The following is a 5,817-nucleotide window of genomic DNA, read 5'->3' as shown; positions in this document are numbered from 1 at the left end:
TGGCTGCGTGGTGCTCAGTTGCCGACTGAGGTTAAACCACGACATATGGTCAGACTGGCTAGTTCTGGATAGGGGGCATTATTTTCTTAGTAAATGAAATAACAGAAATTTAAAGGAAGCAGAGAGGACTTTGTGCGCTTCCCTTAATCAGATTAAATACTTCCACAGTCTTTTTTCCCTTACCATGCTTATGATCTGCAGCAAAATGACAGTAAAGCTAAACCCCTTCTACTAGGTGACATGAAGCTACACTCCTGAGAGATTCCTAAAGGAATCAGGCCTGTTAATGAATGGAAAGAGGATTATGTAAATTCACAATGTCTACATCTGCTTAACCCCATTTGTAAATTCTTTGTTCCTATTAAACGCTTCCTCTATAATTTTTTTTCTCATCACTACCAAAGTTTGGATAAATTTGAGTTGCTCTGATATACTATGGGGTCTGTCTGATACAGGCTGGATAAAATTTGACTGTTCTACCTCATTTTCTCCATTGATTCAGGGATCATGCATCTTTTCACATGGCAAGCTACAGTATGATGCAGCAACTGTTTTAAATGTAAGAATAAAAACAGTGTGTCATTGAAAGCAAAAGCTGTTGCATTAGTGGGTTGTTAATGCAAAGCATGAGGGGAGACTGCTCTCAGTACAGTGGAAATTCAAAAACAGAGATTCGATTGTTGTACCACCCACAGACACATGGATTGATCTAGGGCAAGTCACATCTCTTTGTAATACCACACGTTCTTTTTTAGTAAAAATGAGTAATGAAATCTCCTTCTCCACTGTAAACCATCCTCTGTTCCCACCAAATAATGGTGTCACTGTCTCTTTGATTTTGCTTCGTGTTTGCTTATTGGAGTGCCCATGACAAGAAGTTTCAGCAAATTCGCAGCAACCAGAACTCTTCTTTTTTCTTTTTTTTTTTTCCAACATCCAGAGTCTGTCTACGTTTCCTATCACCCACTATTTATCGGATCGTGTTGCAGCATGATCTTACCAGGTATCCATTCCACCAGAGCCACGCTGCAGGCTGCAGCTTTCTGCCTTAGTCCCATCCCACACAGAGTGCATCGGGCACTGTCAGGGTGTAATAATTTCAGAAGCTGGGATCCTCGTAGAGACCTGCAAAATTGCCATTTCTGCTTGTATGCAGCTGGACCCTAGATTCAAACCATATTCTTTCCTTCAGTGATTCTAATGCATTTATTTCTTGGGGTTTTTTTCCCAACATATATGAAGTTACAAATTCAAGAGCCTGCAATACTGCATGAGTAGAGGGGAGTCAAACCACCCTGCCATGATGGCAGAGGAGAAAAATAAGACAGGGTTAGATATCTATGAATGTTATGGCCAGACCAAATCAGTATGTTTGCAGTCACCCACATACAGTGTATATCGTGTGGAAATATTACAAATGTCTAAGGTAGAAGTTCCCTGGAGAAAATTTTTAACTCGGACCAGACTGTTCCACAGTGCCACTTCAGTGGTTCAGATGAGGAGAAGCTCCAAGTCCCATAAATCCCAGTTTGTGGATTTGCTTGTCCCCCTACAAGAAATATCAGTAGAAAGCTGACACTAATGACAGTGTAGCCAAAAACACTGCTCTGCTGCTTCGCTCACACCAATATAAATCAGAGGACATTTCTGAGAAGTAAATGGAGCCAAATTACTGTAAAGCAAATCCAAATCAGAAGCATTTCAAGCCCAGTTGGTTTAATCTGGAACACCATTTTGAATGAAAACAGGATTTTTCCCACTGAGTAGGATCTTTCACTGATGTAGGTCAATGCTGTTGTATGGATTTCTCTCAGCTGTGCTGATTTACACCATTAGATAAACAAGTAGTGGACTTTAAAATCACAGTGAGAAAACGTGTTTTTAAATTAACATCTTTTATTTCTTCTAGAATTGTAGATCATTTAGTGAGTCAGCTGCAAAATTATCCATTCGTATAGAATAACAAACACATAAACTCAGTTTTCTTTTACAGGATATTGAACGTGCAACTCATGAGGGGATGCAAATTAAGCCTGGTGCATTAGGAAAAGCAGTTCCACCTTACCATGTTCAGGTACTTTGATGACTGTAAAGCATTCTGGTTATTTCAGTCTGAAATAAGATAAGGTCATGGCAGGACTGTTCTCTGTTCAGCAGCATATCACCTAACTCCTCATGAGTGAGCTTTCTTTCATTTTAGGTAATAGATAAAAATGGTAACATTCGGCCTCCAGGAGAAGGCGGCAACCTTGCCATCCAGATAAAACCAGCAAGTCCTTTCTGTCTTTTTGCTAGATATATGGTAAGGAATCAAACACATTTTGAGGAATATTTTCAGTTCACTGGTGAGTTTTGAAGTGCCTCCCTCCAAACATGTATGCTTAGCTTACGAAAACCTGGGGTTTTCACACAGCTCTGAAGGCATCATAACTGATCTCAGAAGCACCGGGTTTGGTTTACTACTGAACCAGAGGTTTCAAAATTATTTGCCCAGCTCTGCTTCTTAATACCAAATTCTTATTTCCTCTCTAGGTATCGCATTGGACTGCTTGAAGTAGAGAGGGGGTGCCCTGATAGAGCATCCAGCAGGAGCTGAAACAGCTGCTGTCAGCAGCTCAGACCCCATCAGAGGAGAGGTAAGGACACTGATATTAGGAGTTACCTAAAACATCTAATGTATGTGTATATTGAGAAATAGCTATGCCTGTGAGGGAAATCTTGGCTTGTAATAACACTATAAAGATGTAGTCCGGTGTTTTCAAATACATTTGAGGAGACGAAGAGGCATCTAACTTCCTTTTGATTTCAGAAAAATTAGGGGCACCTAGGCCAATTTGAAACTCTGGCAATGGCTTCTCTGAATCCCAGTGAGATCCTTTACCTTGAAGCAACGTCCCCTAGCTGTTCTTCTTAGGAAGGTTATTAAGCAAATGTGGCCTACCTAAGTCACCTCTCTTCTTGAACACCGTTGAGGACACGACGTGGCTGCCCAGATACCAGTGAAGAATTCCTGTCTGCTGGGAACTCCACTATGCTCGCTATAAGTAGTTTTTAAGGCCCGTCTGTGGAGCTCAATAAGTGATGAAAAAACAAAAAGTTGTCCAGCATCTGGCTCAGAAACTTGTATTTCCACTGGCTTGAAAGAAATTTGATTGTAGAAAATTGCGTTATTCATCTTAGTTTTTCTATTGAACATTATTCATCAAGTTAGTGATTGCTGAGTGTTGCCTTACTCTAGCTCTCTCCTTTAGGTGGTAAAAGCTTTTATTGTTCTGCCTCCTGAACCTACATCTCAAGATCCTGAAAAAATTAATTCTTCAGCTGCAAGAGCATGTGAAAAAAAGTTACTGCACCTTACAAATACCCGAGAAAGGCAAGTATCACTGAGTTCTGAATATACAAGTAGTTCCTGGCAATGTACCCTAAAATTAAACTCCTCTAATCAAACCTAATAATCAGATTAGAAATACAGTCAGGTTATATTTTGGAATAGTAGAGTTTTGCTTTTTTTCTCCTGGAACCTCTTTTTTTAATCAGGTTTTGAAATGTAACATTGAAAATCTGACCCCATCCTAGCTACATAAGTAAACACTGCTTAGCTGAACATCATAGGCCTATCCTGATAGGATCTGATGTTGTCTTCTTACATTGAAACTACAGATGAACCTATATTAGATTTCACTGTGATTACGTACAGGGAAATGAAATGTTCCCTCACCTAATCAAATTGTGTCTATGAGCATAAATTTGTCCTAATTATTTTAAACAAAAGAATCAGATTTTACAAATTAAATACAGTTATAAAATATTAAATGTATTTCTAGACATTTTGAGTGACTAACTGAACAGAGAAAGATAATGCTTGGATGTTACAATAACAGGGGGTTTGAATACTATAGCATGGGTGAAAGCCTCAGCTGGCAGCAATCAATAGCCTGTTAAGTTCCTCAGCAGAGTTATCACAGTTTGCAGTGGTCGCAGATTATCAGGCGCAAAGGTTATGGCAGGTTTGGGCAAATCTCAGCACGATTTTCACAGCTCGTTACTGGTGGCAGTGGGCTGTGCAGAGGTAAACAGTAGAACAGCCTTTCCAGGTGAGGCAGGAATCAAACTCCCCTAGCATCTAGAATGGTTGAAAAGAACCCCAGGGCATCCACGTTCAGAGTTAAACATGAATAGTTTGTCAGGAGTAGCAGGATAAGCCCCACCTGGCTAAGCAACGGTGTGCCAGCTCCCACCAGAAGTCTTCAAAAAAGACTTCACTGTCTGTCTTTGGCTTCCCTCAGATTCTGCCCAGGGTTCCAACAGCAGTGATGCAGGGTTTTAAATTTCCCTTCCCTTTTCCTGAGTAACAGCTTTGTTCTGGGAGATTAATTTTTCTCTCCTTGATTCAATCGGAACAGAGGGAAAACATGTTGGAGATTTTAAATGTAGTCCCTTTTTCGCAGCAGAATAACTAGAAATAGCATTAGATTTTTAAGTGCAGTCATAGAAACATGTTGAAAAATGTAATCTGGTCACAATTTCAGAATCTGATTCTTTTTAAGCACGTCGAGATTTCAGATGTGAGTAAGTACTTTTTGGTAAAATAATCCACTGTGTCTGAAGTGACGTAATCGGATTGTTCATGTAATCCATTCATTTTATGTAAGTAATAAGTTTTTTAACATAATCTAATTATGCCCTTGGGAAGTAATTGTTTTTAAAGCATTCTTAAAAATATAATCCTGGAGCAGATTCTTGGGGTTTGGTACTGGTCTATGTTGGGCTTTGAACAGATCGGGCTAGATTTTCCCCTGAGCCCTGTTCTAGTGGTGTAAATTGCTCCTTACAGCAGGGAAGGTCTTGCTCAGGAGGTTTCCTCTCTGCTGCCGTCACAGACTTCTCAATCTGTACATTGGGTCAGTCAGACTCACCAACATGTTAGTGCAGTTTTGTAATGATACAAACCCTGAACTTGACCAGAAAAAAATGAAGAAACAAACAGGTGAATCACAACATTTCTGTTCAGTGTGTGGGCAGGAGTCCTAGCTCTGCCTCATCGGCCAGGGTTTCATGCAACCAAGTAAAGCCCCTTAGTTGCTCCCTTTGAAGTCCAAGTTTTGCTCAAATTCAGTGGTGTGTGATTGTCCCGCACTACTGTTTTGAGGAATTACTGAGTCACCCAACTGATGAGCGCTGTTTCTCTAAAACATAACTCATTCTTTTTGTTGGGCACTGGGACTGATGTGCTGCCTGCTTCATCCTCAAAAGAGCCTGTAGCTTTTAAAACTGCAGGCTTGCCACAGAAAAGGAACACAGCTTGGAATCAAGCCGTGTCAAAGTGCTAAGTATTGTTGTTATTTCTCTTTACAGGTGAGTTGGAGTTTGTTCAACAACTACCAAAGACGATCTCTGGGAAAATCCAAAGGAAGAAACTAAGGAACAAAGAGTGGGGAAGAGCTTAGCTTTGCTGCTGAGCTCCTGATCAGAACATGCTCATCTTGGACTGTTTTTCTGCATTCTGGCATCCTGTTCCCTATCAGTCTTAAGAGGTGCTGGACAACATTCTGAGTAAGAGTAGAAGATACCAATTTTTGTCCTGGTGCTTTGGGGTGCTTCTAATATTGCTATATATTCCCTATAATTTTAAACGTATGTGGGAGAAACTGTTTTGAAAATAATGATAAAAGAGGGGAAATCAGACTTGCCTTTAGCTTTTGCCTTTATTTTTGTATATGCATTGTTATCACTCAAAGCCACAAAGTATGCAACCATGTGTCAAATATTATTTTGTGAGAATGTTTTTTAATAATTGTTGATGATCAGACTTACAGC

The sequence above is a fragment of the Aptenodytes forsteri genome, unplaced genomic scaffold, assembly GCF_000699145.1.
Source record: "Aptenodytes forsteri isolate BGI_AS27 unplaced genomic scaffold, ASM69914v1 Scaffold84, whole genome shotgun sequence".
In the NCBI taxonomy this organism is placed as follows: domain Eukaryota; kingdom Metazoa; phylum Chordata; class Aves; order Sphenisciformes; family Spheniscidae; genus Aptenodytes; species Aptenodytes forsteri.
Note: the sequence above shows the minus strand (reverse complement) of the source record.